A 17,022-nucleotide genomic window follows, 5' to 3' on the forward strand; every position below is an offset into this window, starting at 1 on the left:
ATAGAAGGATAGAAGGGTTTGAACTCAATAAAACAACAAAATCTGGATCACAACCCTGAAATAACCCAGATAACAGAAAAAACATCAAAACAAGCTATCTTGATTCCTTCCTAGTGAGGAGAGAATGACTTTTCAATTGCTAAGCTTGACATTTAGCCACAAATTTGCTCATCAGAATCACCATGGCCTTCTCCAATTTCAGTCGGCAAGTTCCCGAGAGGATTCTCATACTCCATGTCACCAGGCATTAACCCCACAAAGTGTGCATCATCATGTGCAAGTAAAGGATTCTGCGTAATATTCTGGGTGTCACTGTCTTGAATCACAATCAGGTTTTCCTAGATCATCCTTGCTATTTCTCTTTTCAAATCCCGACAACTTTCAACATTGTGCCCCTGGGCATTAGAATGGTATTCACACCTTTTAGAAGGATCAAAGCTTCTTGCACGTGGGTCCACATGATTTGGAGGAATGGGTGCAATCATGCCATAATGCTTTAACTTCTCAAATAAGCTTGCATAGGACTCTCCTATTGGTGTAAAATTATCTTTCAACTTTTGTTCCCTTCTATACCCCTGGCTTGGATGTGGGTTATAAGGCACTTGAAAATTTTGTGGAGGCTGGTGAGATTTTGTGATGCTCGTGCCCGCCTTCTTGGGTGATTTGGTGGCTGGCAACATACTGGGGTGGATCAACAGAGTATGGTGGGTTCTGAGGTGGATAGTAATGCTCAGGGGAGTCATGGAAAACCTGATGAGGCTGCGCATACCTTCGAGGTGTTCTCCTGGGACCTCTTCTCGACCCTGTTGTCATCATGATTTCTTCATCCTTCTCATTTGTGTCACTAAAATTATCAGATTCAACCTGGACAGCCTGAGTTGCGGCTTTAAGAACTGCTTGACTTATAATTTTGCCTGTCTTAAGACCATTCTCTACCATTTCCCCCATTTTGATTGCTTCCGAGAAGGATTTACCCACTACAGATATCATGTTTTGAAAGTAATATGGCTCTAACGCTTGAAGGAAAACATTGATTAGCTCGTGGTCATCCATGGGTGGCTTAACCCTGGCTGCTTGCTCTCTCCATTTAATGGCATATTCCCTGAAACTTTCACCTGGTTTCTTCTTCAGGTTTGAGAGGGAATTGCGGTCTGGGGCAATGTCGATGTTGTATTGGAACTGTTTGACAAAGTCCTGTGCCATGTCCTCCCAGACGTACCAACGAGATGTGTCTTGATCCATAAACCATTCGGAGGCTACTCCCGTAAGGCTTTCCCCAAAATAAGCCATCAGCAATTCTTCATTTCTTCCCGCACCTCGCAGTTGATTGCAATACCTTTTCAGGTGGGCTATGGGGTCTCCTTGTCCATCATACTTTTCAAATTTTGGAAGTCTTGAAACCAGGTGGCAAGTGGACATTGGGGAACATACATAGATCTTTGAAGGCAACACTCTTTTGACCTGTCAACCCTTGCATGTTTTTCAACCGTTGTTCTAAGCTTTTCACTCTTTGGGTCATTTCTTCCTGTGCCATCTTTTAGGCAGGCTTCTCAGTGTTTGTAGGAAGATCAAACGAATATGAGCGGTACTCAGGAGAGTGATACTGCTCTTGCTGTGTAGCAAATTGTGACTCATGACGAGGCTGTCCTTGACCACTGGCCCATGCTTGACACATTTCGGTCATTTGCTGTTTCAGTATTCTATTTTTCTCAAACACAGTAGACTCTTGTTGAACCCTCTGACCCTGAGTCTCTTGAGCACTTATAACAGCTTCGCTGTCAGTTATCATTTTTCCTTGGATCTTGTGTTTCCAGCTTACCACAAACCGACCACCTCAAACCTTCTTCACAATTCAAAACAAGAGACAGGTAAGAATAGACTCAGCCAGTCCTTATTATTATCAGCAGTTTTTCCTTTTCATTTTCTTTTTCTTTTCTTTTCCTTCTTTTCATTCTTGCCTCTGCTTTCTCTTTGTTTTTATTCCCTCATTTCTCCCTCTTGTTTTTCCATTGTTTCCTTCTCTGGGTTTCTTATTTTCTCTCGTTTTCTTTTCTCTTTTTTTCTCTTTGTTTTTCCTCTCTTTTTTTCTTTTCTTTTCTTTTTCTTTTGGGTTATGGTCGAATCTTATAGAGATTGCCTACGTATCATGACCCTGCATGAATCAGACCAAGCGTAGTTCTTGAAGATTAGGAATAAAGGAAATAAACTGAATTTATGTTTTTCTGGATTTCGAATTTTCTTTGTTTTTTTCAAAAGAAAGACTTATAAAGAAGAAAGAGAATATTTTTGGATTTTGATTTTTCTTCAGCATTTTTGCAAAGAAAGACTTCTAAAGAAGAAAGATTTTTTTTTTCCTTTTTTTTGAATTTTGACTTTTATTGTTTTTTTTTTGGAATTTCGATAGAAAAACTTCTAAAGAAGAAAGAAAAATATTTTTGCATTTATAGATTTTTATTCTGAAGTTAGGAAAGAAGTGCTTCTAAAGAAAAAGAAAGTATTTTTGAATCTTGAATTTTCTTTTCAATTTTTGAAAGAAGAATGAAAATATTTTTGTATTTTTTGATTTTGAGAAGCAACTAAAAGAAAATATTTTTTAGTATTTTTAAAAAAATGGGACTCTCAAAAAAAAAACCTTTTCTAAAGAAGGAAGTAAAAGAATTTTTTGGATTTTTGAAAATTGGGGGCCGGAACCGATGAGGTTTGCCTACGTATCTCACATCCGGTGAGAATCAGACCCGCGTAGTTCTGCCCAAATAAACCAACTATTTTTGAAGACAAAACCTTTTTCTTTTTTACCCTTTTTCTCAAAATTCTGGCAGAATTTCAGTACCATTTGGACATTGGTTTTTCCAAAACAGGTAATTATCTCTCTTTAACCCTCATACCGCTGTTTCTCTCCCCTTTTTTTTCCTTTTTCCCCAAATATTCGAAAGCCGGTCAGCATGTAAGTCCGAAGCAAATAAATGCACAAGCAGTACGTAAGATGCATAAGGATGGTCTGTTTTCAATTGTGGTACACCTGTCCTAGACAGACCCAACCCCTGTGTTGAGCCTCCAAAGTCAAATGCACATGATGCAAACAAACGTTCCTACTAGGGATCCGGCATGAGGCTGAGTTATAGTAGGCTCAAAACTTGAGTATTTTTTCTAGACTGTGTACCCGAATGGACAACTCGAGTCGAGGAGGGGGCTACGTACCGGGGACCCGAAAGATCATCCGGCTTAGTAACTTGTCCGAGCCTCTTTCTTATTTCAAGGTATGACACTAACAGAACAGGGAGTCTCGACCAGCGAGCACATCCCCGAAGATAAGAAGAGAAGGGTTTCGTAACAGTTTATATGTACAATTCAAATAATATCAAAGCGGTAAAAACATCATTTTGCACATTAAGCCCAACATGTAAAAATATCAAATAATAAACAAAGCCAAATACCTCAATTATTCTAAGCTCGAATTCTTGAACCCTGAACTGAAAGTTCTGGGTTCATGTCCCCAGCAGAGTCGCCAGAGCTGTCACACCTCCTTTTTTCACTACGCCCCCGGAAGGGGATAATAAAGAAGTTTTTCCAATTAAAGGACAACCGAAACGGGATTTGTTATTAAGAGATTCAGAGTCGCCACTTGGGAGATTTATGGTGTCCCAAGTCACCGGTTGAATCCCGAATCGAGGAAAGGTTTGACTCTGTTTAACAATCCGCGAACCAGAAATCCGAGTAAGGAATTCTGTTAACCCAGGAGAAGGTGTTAGGCATTCCCGAGTTCCGTGGTTCTAGCACGGTCACTCAACTGTCATATTCGGCTTAAATTATCTGATTTTAAACAATTATGAACCTATGTGCAAATTTTAACTTTAACCGCTTTATTTAGTTATTTTTAAGGAAGATTTCAACGTTATTTCAAACATGTCTTAAACCGCGTCACATAGATGCACCCGCAGTCCGCAACACGTTTTATCTAACGTTGAGATTTGGATTTGGGTCACATAAATGCACACCCGAGTTTAGGAAAGTAAATTATTAAAATAACGCGCCTAAAGCAATTACGCGTTAGCAACTTTGCGAGGGCCATGAAAATTTGCTAAATGGCACGCCTCAATTTCTAATTTCAAAAGATTGTACTCAACTAAAGCAAACTACGAATGTTCATTACAATACGGTATTTTTGGTTTGGATCAATTTACCTGTTTCAAAACAATCTCATATCACAATCAGAATTAGTGTCTTGTTAATGTCCAAAAGATATTGAGCAAATAAAACCATCATTTCATTGAATTGACTATATTTTACCATTTGTCTAAGAATAAATTTCCTAAATAATTCAAACCAAACAGGCCAAGAAACAGTACACTTTCTTATTTGTACCCACATATTTTCCTAGCGAAAAGATTAATCTTTACAAATTCTTCAACAATCAGATTTAGAAACTTTATCAAAACCAAAGAGAAAATCACAATACCAAAGCATAATACAGTAGAAGCCAATAGTACATATTTATTAAAGAACTAAGAAAATAAAACAAGATACTAAACAAAAAACAAATCCAAATGAAAACGGAAACAGGAGACTTACAATCTCTTTGAAAATTCTCTTGTAAATCAGGACAAAGACATCAACGGGAATAATAAATCCGAAGCCAGAGTCACGACCGGAGATGCCGAATGGAACAACCAACCGGCGACCTCGAATCCTACTCTAACAGGAGAGGTGATGGAGTTACGTGCTCTAAGTTTCTGCTGGATTTCCGGCCAGTTATGGCAGCTGTTGCCGCTGGTTTCCAACAGGTTCTGGTGTGAGGTAATGGAGTTAATATCGTGGGATGGTGGAGATTTTGCAATGAGCAGAAGCGTTCGGTGTTCTGGTTCGTTGTTGCTCGGCTGGAGCTCGTTAATCCGGCGAGCTACTGGAGCTCATTTTTCCGGCGAGCTGCTGGAAGAGGAAGACGAAAAGAGCATCAACTGCTCTCGATGGGCGATTAACGGCTGAAGCTTGCTTGCTGGGTTAGGGGTCCTAGGGTTGCTGCTATCTTGTCAAGGTTGAAGAAGATGAAAATCTGCCTCTCTATGGCTTTGACTCGCTGCTTTTTCCAGAAGAAGAAGATCGACGATGGGGTGTGGTTCTATTCTTTTTTGTTCTTGCCGCTGATCTCATTTAGGGTCTTCGTCCATCTTCAGCTCATTGTAGGCGTTAGTATATGTAGAGTCTAGGTTTAGGTTATCATTTTTTGTGTATTTGCCAATTAGTCCCNCTAATCATCAACATAACCGCTGCGGCGTGCAACCCAAACCCATAAACTGTCACTCATAATCAGGCTCTCGGCCTCACTCATTCATCACTCTCCAGTCCCACACACGTGGTGGTTACAACACAGATAGGATGACATTGAAAATAAGGTTTTAATTTCCTAGAGGCGTTTATTAGGGCAAGCGCAATTTTTCTAAGTGTGGGTACCGGGTTTCGGCCTCACCTAAAGTTCGGCTAACATAGTAAACAGGAAATTGTGTACCTTGCTCTTCTCAAACTAAGACGCCACTTACCGCGACCACCGGGACTACCAAATATAAGTAGAGTTGCTCGTCCGGTTTTGGAGTATGAAGCAATGGTGGGCTCGAAAGATACTACTTTAATTATTCCAATACCTATTGGCATTTCGTGGTCCAAGTAAAATTGCTCTTCTTTTTTATAAGTGAGAAAAACCTGTGACTTCGATCCGAAGACCTCAAGATGAACCGACCTAAAGCGGCTATCCGCCCTGTTAATCTTTGTACGGCCTTAATGTTGTCACCGACTGTGATGTCTTCGATTGCCTTGATTTTATCGGGGTTGATCTTGATTCCCCGTCTTGACACCATAAAGCCGAGGAACTTGCCTGAACCAACCCCGAACGCACATTTTTCGGGGTTGAGCTTCATGTAGTATCTTTTCAATATGTCGAAGGTTTCCTGCAAATGTGTCAAATGGTCCTCTGCGCGCAGGGAATTAACTAACATGTCATCAATATAAACCTCCATTGATTTACCTATTTGTTCTTTGAACATTCGATTTATTAGGCCTTGATTAGTAGCACCAACATTTTTTAGCCCAAACGACATTACGTTATAGCAATAAGTACCATACTTAGTGATAAACGAAGTCTTTTCTTGATCCTCCGGGCTCATTTGTATTTGGTTGTACCCGGAGTAGGCATCGAGAAAACTGAGGATCTCGTGGCCGGTCGTGGCATCGATCATGCGATCGATATTCGGCAGGGGAAAAGTGTAAGGCCCCGTGAATTTTCTGCTCAAAACCCAAAAGCTCGTAGTGCCAAGTTAGGAATATGTGTTAGGAATTTGTAAAATTCTTTGTGGCGAGCTTGCTCGCCGCCGTACGAACCCTTTAGACTGATCTATGCATTGAAAAGTTAAGGAATAATGTTTTCCAAAAAAGTGTGATTCTGCGGTCCATTATGCGGTCGCATAATAGCTATGCGGACCGCATAGTCGCCGCAGAGTCAGACAGTGTGATGGTTAATTTTAAGGTCAACTATGCGGCCAATTATGCGATCGCATAATCGATATGCGGGTCGCATAGTCGTCGCATAATTCCATTGGAATTTTTGTGAGAAGTAGTNGGGGGGGGGGGGGTCCTGACAACTCCTAATTGAATCCTATCTTAAACATGCAAACTTTGAAACCAACTTACATTCCTTTATGCTAAACTATGCTATTCATGATTTTTTGAAATTTAACTAAGACACGTTTTCCAGGAGGGTCCTGAAAGTTTACGATCAAACCAGTTTGGTGCTTGCTCTTCCCCTACGGAGAGTTCCTCCGAAACAAACGAAATTTCCTGCCCCTGTTTTAATCAAAGGAAAATCTTATCAGTTTAAAATGGTGGTTAGTTGATGGCATTCTTGCTGAAGGTCTTTCCGGTGCCGTGCTTTATTTTGACCTGCTTCCCCTGAACTGGCCCTGAACCGCTTGACTTTCTGACTGACTTTCAAACCCCATGACCTTTGACGACCCGAGTGTTCTATACCCATACTGTTGTTTTACACCTCTGACCCCTTTATCTGAACCTTTGCATCTCCCATGAAATTACCAAGTCGTTCCACCGATGAAACTTCCGGTGACTCCCTATATCCCACTTTACATCTTGCTATCTTTGGTATGTTCTGGCCACACTGTGCTTTGCAATTTTGGAAGCTGGTAGTGAGCTTTGAAATCCTTTCTTATTTGCTTTGAACAAGACTGACATTGAAATATTTTAGAGAAACGAACCCCAAAAGAAATGAAATGCAATGACCTTGAGAGTTAAGGATAAAGAAAATCCAAAACTGGACGACTTACTAAAAGGAAAAAGGGAAAGAGACTTATCTGAGTGGAACAGCTGGTACTATTGATCATTACATGCATTTCGGACTAATCGGCCCAATCCGTCCAACCAATCAACTTTCAGTTGCCATACTTTGTTGTCCCAGAATTCCATAACCTGATTTCTTCACCCAATCCTTAACCTTGTTCATCCTGCGGTGCCCTGAAAGGTTTTCACCAACAGACCTCTCTCGTTTGCTCATCTCTCAACTCACTTTCGCCTTAAGGTGCCCATGAGGGTTTTCACCAATAAGACTCTCTCATTTTCTTTCTCTCAGCTCTCGTTGCCTTGCGGTGCCCGTGAGGGTTTTCACCAATAAGACTCTCTCATTTTCATTATTTTCCTGCTTGGACCAGAGTGTTGCCCCTGAAATGAATCACCTCTACTTGCTCGACTTGGCATCTCTCGAAGACTGATCAGAAGGTCTTTCTTTAGACCGTAACGTGCGCTTTTGGATAGGGTTAGAAAGAAAGGATATCAAGGCTCAAAACAATTCAACATGGGTTCAACAAATTACAACTTTCGGAATCAGATTTCTTACAACAACCACAACTTCTGCCCCAGTGTCTTGCTTGGGGACTTTTGGATTTTTATTTTGATGAGACCGAACCGTGAGGCTGCCTACGTATCCTTAAAAGGAATCAGGTCGAACGTAGTTCATGTCATAAAAATTACTTTGTTGTTGTGATTTCTCTTTTCTTTTTTTTCCACTTTCTCTTCTTTTCTTTCCTTTCTTCCTTTCTCTTTTTGTTGTTTGTTTTTTTCTTTTTCTCTTTTTTTCTTTTTCTTCTCTTTTCTCTTCCTTTTTTCTTTCTTTTCTTCTTCCTTTTTCCTTCTCTCTCTTTTCATTCTTTTTTTTCTCTTTTACCTTGACTTATCTTTCACGCTTGTGTTTCTGATCTTTGCTACTGATTCCGAAAGAGGGGTATGAAAGAAAATAAATAAGTCTCAAAGGGGTAACGAAGGATAAAATGTTTAGATAGCAGAACAAAGTGCCTTCGTCATTCCAATCTTCAAAGCATGCCAAGTACAAACAAATACAATTTAACCAAAGAAAATCATACATAATATCTCTTGACCGCATCGGAATTGATGGCCATTTCTACGCACCTGCCTTCTATATCTGTTAAATACAAAGCACAATTTGGCAACACTCTAGTTACAATGAACGGCCCTTGCCAATTTGGGGCGAACTTGCCTTTGGCCTCAGCCTGATGTGGAAGGATACGTCTCAACACTTGCTGACCCACTTCGAACTTCCGTGGATGCACCTTCTCATTATATGCTCTTGCCATTCTCTGTTGATACAATTGGCCATGACACACTGCTGCCATTCTTTTCTCATCGATCAAACTCAATTGCTCAGGCGGGTTCTAACCCACTCATCATCAATTTCGGCTTCAGCGACAATCCGAAGGGATGGGATTTCAACTTTTTTGTATTACTTGGCTTTTAAAACTGGGCCGAAGATTCCTCATGCATGTCATGTCACTGAAACCAGCATAAAAAGGACTGTACAAGAAAGAAAAGAAAACAAAAATAAAACTATCAGGAATGAAAAAGAAGGGAAATTGCATTTCATTGAAATTAAAGATAACAAGGTTTAACACATCCAAACGGACGGAACATAGAATCTGAATTACGACCCTGGAATAATCCAGATTAAACTAAAAGAAAAATCAAAGTCGACTACCAAGACTCCTTCTGGATAGGGAGAGGAGTATCTTCCCAATTGTTAATCTTTGCACTTGGCCCGACAAATTGCACATCCGCCTTGCTAGAACCCTCTCCAACTTCAACCATGTTCACATCGTCGAACAACTTCTCGAACCTTTCAATCAACTCTTTATCAAGATCAACCACAGAACTAGGAATTGTTGTTAGTGGGCGCTTCCCAGCGCCTGGCTTGACAATGACGGGATCTGTGTGGGCACCCTCCACAATCACGACAGGCTTGTTCGCCACTCCTGGCACAACCACTTTAGTCCTTTCTTCGTTGCAACCTCACTTGAGGACCCTTTCTTGAATACCGCAAATGGTTCACTGTTTGTCCCGCTCAACCTGATCACTGATTTCTCACTTGTTGACTTTTCAACCGGCCTGACCTCACTGGACCGAATCATCATGACGGTTTGTGATGGCTTCTTAGGCTCCCCTCCCTTATGCACTATCTCGATCATATTTGTCTCATGATGGGCCGTCAATGGGTTCTGGTTGATATTAGGTGCCTTTGGGGCTTGGACTTCAATCCGATTGGTATCAATAAGCTCTTGAATAGCGTTTTTCAACTGCCAGCATTTCTCTGTGTCATGCCCCGGAGCACTTGAACAATATTCGCAACTCACCGAGTGGTCAAGATTTCTCGGGGGAGATTCGGCAACTTAGGCTCAATCGGATTCAACATACCCAACTGTCTCAACCTGTGGAATAGACTAGTATATGATTCTCCCAGTGGAGTGAAAGTCTTCTGCTTCTGCGACCTCTCATTCTTGAAGGCTTGATTTGGTCGGAAACCTGTTCCAGGGGAATTTCTGTAGGCTCTTGGGGGTGGATAGGTATTTTGGGGAGTTGGGTAAGTATTCTGTGGGGTTGTCACACGCCATTGTGCGTGGGCTGGGGGTTGAGTGTATGTCTGAGCATGATGGACAGAGAAGTGGGGATCTGGAGGTGGGTAGTAGTGTTGTGGTGGGCTATATGGAGTGTGGGGGTAAGTTTGGGGGTGGGGTCGAGGCTGGTTATAGTAGGGTGATGGGCCCCTGGACCAAGCTCTTGACTCAATTACTGCAACGTCCTCTTTCTTCTTCTTTCCCAATACTCCTCCAGTGCCACTTTGAATGGCCTGGGTGGTCACATAGATTGCTGAATAACTCATGATTTTGTTAGATTTGAGTCCTTCCTCTACCATGCTTCCCATTTTCACCACTTCATTAAAGGATTTCCCTACTGCTGACACCAAGTGACCGAAATAAGTGGGCTCTAAGGCCTGCAAGAAGTAATCAACCATTTCACTCTCTTTCATAGGAGGGTCAACCCTCGCTGCTTGCTCTCTCCAACGGAAGCCGTATTCTCTGAAACTCTCTCCTGGCTTTTTCTCAATCTTTGTCAATGACAAGAGGTCTGGAACAATTTCAACATTGTACTGAAAATGGCATGCGAAGGCTTGGGCCAGATCGTCTCAAGTGTACCACCGACAATGATCTTGTCGGGTGTACCATTCCAAAGCTGAGCCACTTAAAATTTGACTGAAGTACGCCATCAGTAATTCATCTCTCCCACCTGCTCCTCTCATCTTGCTACAAAAACTTCTCAGGTGCGCCACTGGATCACCATGCCCGTCGTACAAATCAAATTTGGGCATCTTAAACCCTGCTGGTAATTGAACATCCGGGAACAAACATAGGTCTTTATACGCCACACTTACTTGACTACCTAGCCCCTACATATTCTTGAAAGATAGCTCCAAGCTCTTGACTTTCCTAATCATCTCCTCCTGCTCAGGATTCTTAGGAGGCTTCTCAGTTTCTGCCGAGAGATCAAAATGAGGAGTGCAAGAACATGGTTCTGGCGCTTTGAAGGTAGGTTCTGGGGGATAATAGTGGTTGTCGTGAGTCTGGAATAGAGGCTCGCTGGAAGATCGGTGTAATGCAGCAGGTGGAGGTGCCACAAAAACAGGAGTGATTGGTGGAGGAGGGTATGAGACTTGTTTGGGTGGTGGAGCTGGTGGTGTTTGGGAGGTGGTGCTATAGCATTGTTGGTAGGTGGGAAAGGCTGGAGATGAGTTCACAGTAGGAGGCTCCTGAGGTTGAGCCAACGATGGGATATAAGCAGGGTTGGCGGGATAAACCGGTGGTGGATGCCCCTTTTGACCAGGCCTGGTACATTTCAGCCATTTGCTGCTTCAGCTTATACATTTCTTCTTTCATTGCATTAACATCCAATTCTTCCACCTTTTTTGACGGGTCGACAATACTCACCTCTAGTTCTTGGTTGGCCATGTTCAGTTTGTCCTTGGATCGGGTGTTGTAGGAGTGAGGTGCTAGAATGCCAATCAACTAACCACCTGCCTGGACTCAATACATCAACAACAACTTTGTTAGCGGTTAGGGCTTTAACATATTGGTAACCGCACATTTTGGGGTATGAATGCACCTAAGCAGTTAACCGTTTCTATTATGCCTTTGATCGGTCGCATGCGTCATCCCGGCTTTCCTTATTCCCATTTGCAACTTTTGTTTCTTTTTCTTTTCTTTTCCTTCTTTTTCTTTTCTCATTCTTTTCATTCTTGCCTTTGCTTTCTCTTTGTTTTTATTCTCTCATTTCCCTCTTGTTTTGCCATTGTTTTCTTCTCTCGGTTTCTTATTTTCCCTCCTTTTCTTTTCTTTTCCTCTCTTGTTTTTCCTCTCTTTTCTTCTCCTTTTTTTTCTTTTTTTTTTCTTTTTCTTTTTTTTATCACTCTTTTTCTTTCTCTTGGTTATGGTCGAATCCTATGGAGATTGCCTACGTATCATGACCCCGCATGAATCAGACCGAGCGTAGTTCTGGAGGATAAAAATAATTAATAAAACATTTTGGGATTTTCAAATAAAAATAAAATGTTTTGATTACAATGACTCATCCTACCAAATTTTACCATAAAACCAACAGGCTCAAAAAGGAAACTAACAAGAGAAAAATCAAGACTCATTTTTGACTCAAAAAGTTATCACTATTTTTTTCAAAATTTTCATAAAAATATCCGGCTTGGCCAATACGGCCTTTCAGCACCTCGAGGAAGAAGATTTTAAGGCTGTGTTCGCTAACCGGCCAAAAAATTGAAAAATGACCAAAGGTGGCTGTTCTTGCAAAAATAGCCTTCCGGCGCCCTTTTAGGGACATTCGGCTATTTTTGACAAGAATGGCATCACCTTACTTATTTACCATAAAATTTTGTTCTTTTTCGGCTAGTTTTGCAAAAAGGGAAGTTGGACCCGACGAGGGTTGCCTACGTATCCCACGCCCTTTGGGAATCAAACTGGCGTAGTTCGGGCAAATAAAACAAAACCAACTATTTTTGAAAACAAAACCTTTTTCTTCCTTTTTCTTGTGTTTTTTTCTTTTCTTGAAAACAATAAAAATTCTTTTTTTTTTGTTTTTCTGTTTGGTATATTTTGGGACATTGGTTTTCAAAATAGGTAATTACCCCTCTTAGCCCTCATACTGCTAAATTCTCCCCTTTTACTCACACAGCCGGTCAGCACAACCGGTCAGCATGCAAATCCGAATCAAATAAATGCACAAGTAGGATGCATCAGGATGGTTTGTTATTTTGGGTACACCTGTCCTAGACGGACCCAACCCCTGTATTGAGTCCCCTAAGTCAAATGCACATGATGCAAACAAACGTTCCTACTAGGGATCCGGCATGAGGTCTTGTTATACTAAGTTTAAATCCTGGGGTTTTGGTCTAGACTTGGGGTACCCGAGCGGACAACTGGGGCCGAGGAGGGGGCGACGTACCGGGAGCACTAAAGTCTGCCCGGCCTTGTCGCTTGCCCAGCCTCGCTCTATTTGGTATAATTGCTACAGAAAAGCGGGCTACGCGAACGTATGCACCATTTTCAGAAGACTCAGATGGGTGGCGCAAGAAGACAGTTATATACAATTCAAACAATATTAAAACGGTAAACAGATAACAATTAGCACAAAGGTTCACAAAATACAGTAATATGAACAATAAATAAAGCCAAGTAAAAATCATAAAACAAGCTCGAATTCTTGAACCCTGAACCAGATATTCTGGGTTCTTGTCCCCAGCAGAGTCGCCAGAGCTGTCACACCTCCTTTTTTACACACACCCCGAGAGGGATATAGTAAAGGGAGTTTTTCCAATTAAAGGACGATCGAAACGGGATTACTTAACTAAAAAATCAGAGTCGCCACTTGGGATAATCAACGGTGTCCCAAGTCACCGGTCTAAAATCCCGAATCGAGGAAAGTTGACTCTGTTTAATAGTCTGCGAACAGAAATTCGGTTAAGGAGTTCTGTTAACCCGGGAGAAGGTGTTAGGCACTCCCGAGTTGCGTGGTTCTAGCACGGTCGCTTTGATCATACTTGGCTTAATCAAATTGTCTAATTACTCATTTTCGGGCCTATGTGCTTTTGCCTCTTACCGCTTTTAATTAGAATATTATCTTGAAACGGGTTACGCGCACATATACCCATTTGTTTGGCGCGTCAAAATAGTGTCACGCGAACGTGTCCACAATTAATAACGCTTTATTATTATTAAGAAAGTTTGGACCGAAGTTGCGCGAACGCATACTCCGATTTTGTTTTTAAAATCGTAATTATGTTACGCGGACGTATACACAATCACAATTGTGTTTTAAACGGCCCTAAAGGCTTTTCTACGAATATTAATCATTTTTATATCTAGGTTATGAAATTAATGCGAGGGCCACGCAATTTGTTATTTTTGTTTGGCACGGCGCACCTCAAAATATTCTACTTTAAGGTTTCTATATTAACTCATGAGGGCCATAACTATTTGTATTACTAATATGGTTCACCTCTTATTCATTAAAAGAACTCATTTATCTAAACATTAAAGGGCCGAGATTATATTATGGTGCCAGCTAACAAAACATATTTTGAGGGAAAGAATTAATGGTTTGAAGAAAAAAATTTGGGCCCACTGTGAGGCCCAACAGCCTGTATTGCCCTTTTGAGTTACAAATGCCCATCAGTTCAGGCTAAGGTCCACGAGGGAACCCAAACTGGGGTGAGACCAGCTTCAGCTTGCAATGGGGTCCACTACTCGCATTTCAATTAGAAACCACATGAAAATGAAATAGAACTTGGTTCTCCAAAGTTTTGGACCACTAACTGAACATTACAACTCAAGAGTTCCAATTGCATATGCTCAAAATCAAACCAAAATGAACTAATCCTATTATTGAAACACTGAGGATCGTTTTTCCCTTAATCACAATTATAACCCAGAAATTCAATAATACATTCAATTAGTATATGAGCCCATGACCAATTTAACGTGGTTAATGTATTATCAGAATTTAAAGAACTTATTCAGTAACCAGACCCCAACAACTTTCACAATCATCAAAATCTCCAAGTATGCACATATACCTGAACTTCAGTCCGTCTAACAGATTGTCGCAAGTTTAACATACAACTCCAAATCAAATTCAGAAAACAGAAGCTTAACTACTTATAATAGAAGTCAGCTGAGCAACACAGCACACTTAACAGAAAACAAAACTCAACATAACACAGGATTAAATCAGAAGAAAAGTGACTGCAATCATGCTTTAAAATCCTTCTTCTCATTTTTCAGTTCTTCAACTCAAAACTTCACCGAAACAAGTAGAATTTCAGGAGACATGTACCTTGGATTGAAAGAACAAAGAAACGAAGAGGGATCGGCAGTATTAATAGCAGAAAACAAAAGCAGCAACAGCACAACCCAGATTCAACAATGGAAATAATGAAACCAGCTTGAAAACTCAATGGAAGAGTAGTCCTTAACAAATTGAACCAGAAAACTCTTCCAAAAAAACCCAATATTACTCCATATGAACTCTTAAACTAAATCAGAAGACGTGTTTAAGCCTTGAAAACTTCAGAAATCAATCGAGAAAGGAAAATATTCAATGGAACAGTACCCTCCCTCCCGTCTCTGTATTTTCTGATTTTTTATATCTCCATTCTCTTAGCTCTCTTGGGTCTATGTATTTTCAGCTCTTAGAAATCATAGCTCTATTTTCAGCTTTTTTGGATCTCTAATATCTTATCCCTTGCAAGGCAAGAATGCAATGCCTTTATAGGCAAGCAATTAGGGCAGCCCTGCAGATTTTATTTTACCCCCTTAGGTCCTTTTTAATTTCTGCTTTTTGCTTAAATCCCTAAAAATTTTACTTGTTTCCCAAGTTAGACTACCCAAAAGCCTAAAATTGGCTAAAACCTCTACTACAAGCTTCTAAGTTAGTTACACTAAAGATTCCCTAACCTGAACTTCCTAAAACACCCCTGAAGGCTGAAATCTTGTCAATTTACTTCGGCCTACTCAGTGGGCTATGGGTCAATTCCTTATACAACCAACCCACGACTGGAGTTAAAGGTGTATACCTTAAGCCCAAAACAATCAAACGAACCCAACTCTGAATTGCAAAATGGAATTAACAAAAACAGAAGCAATTTGGGCAACAACTCTACTAATGCACTTAATGAAATTTGAACCAAATTATTAACAAATTCTTAATTACTTAAAGGAAAGAAAACTACTTAAAAACTAACATGTATGCAATTAGCACTATGAAATTTAGAAAAATAAAAAGTTTCAAAGGCAGAGGAAGGAACAATTAACACTGGAAAAACAAAACAAAAGAGAAAAGACAGAAAATAAACTAATCAAAGAAAAAATAAAAAAGAAATACCTACAGGGCTTCAAACACCTGCAGACAAAAACCTGAATCTTCAATTTCCGTGGATTTTTGGTTGACTTTGACATTAATCGTGTGTTCTTGAAAAGAACACATGAATAACATCACAATCGACCTAAATCATTAAGCAAAACTGGTCCCCAGAATTTTTGAAATTAGGGTTCAATCCTCCGATCTAAAATTCGAAGGGTTTGGGGGTGATTTGAGGGAAATGGTACTGGTATTTAGGATGGGGAGGTGAGGAGGGTTCTGGGGTGTAGTTTTGAGCTTGAACAGAGGTGGCGCCGCCACCGGGGAAAATTATGGCGGCGTTAGGGTTTTGAAGATTCGAGGGCTTCCAGTGGGATTCGAGGGAAAATACTAGTGGATTCATGATGAGGACGTCAAGGTGGGCTTGTGGTGTGAATTTGGTTGTGATTGGAGACTCGCCGCCGCCGTAGGCGATTTTTGGCGGTGGCAGACGGCGGAGACGGTGGAGTGGTCTCTAGGGTTTGAGAGAGGTGAGAGACGAAAGGGGTAGGGAGGGTGTGTTAGGACAGTAATATACTTGGGAGACCCGACTTCTGAGCCGTTGGGTCATCCAACCTCGACGGCTCAGATTCAATTTAAACTAAACGGGGTCGTTTTGGTTTCTAGGGAGGCTGGACCGGGTTGGAATTAGGTTTGGGCTAGGTCAGGTGTTTCTTGGACGGGTTTAAAAGGGGATTTGGTTTGGGCTTGAATAGATTATGGGGGATTGGCCCAATGCTGATCTCTCTTTTGTTTTTTCCTTTCTTTTATTTCATTTTTTTAAATCTTTTTCTTTTCTTTTTGTTTTCAAAATTAAAACAAAGACTAAAATTAACTCTAAAAAACTAAATTAACCTAAACAAATTATATTAAGCTCTAATTAATAATTAACTCAATTAATTAAACACCAAATCAAAAGAAAACTAACCAAATTCAAAGCTAAAATTTAAATAAAGCAAAATAAATCAATTTTTGTGATTTTTTGTATTTTTATAAAACCCTAATTACTAATTAGTTCCTAAAATGTGAGATTAACTCCTAAATGCAAATGCACATATTTTTATATTTTTTATTAATTAAACAAAAAATAAAAATGCACAGACAAATGCAAACAATTAACATAAATTGCCACGAAAATCCACAAAATTGCAAGTAATGAAAAGAAATCATTTTGTTTTGAATTTATGGGAGTAATTCATATAGGGCAAATATCACGTGCTCTCA

The sequence above is a fragment of the Nicotiana attenuata genome, unplaced genomic scaffold, assembly GCF_001879085.1.
Source record: "Nicotiana attenuata strain UT unplaced genomic scaffold, NIATTr2, whole genome shotgun sequence".
Lineage (NCBI taxonomy): Eukaryota > Viridiplantae > Streptophyta > Magnoliopsida > Solanales > Solanaceae > Nicotiana > Nicotiana attenuata.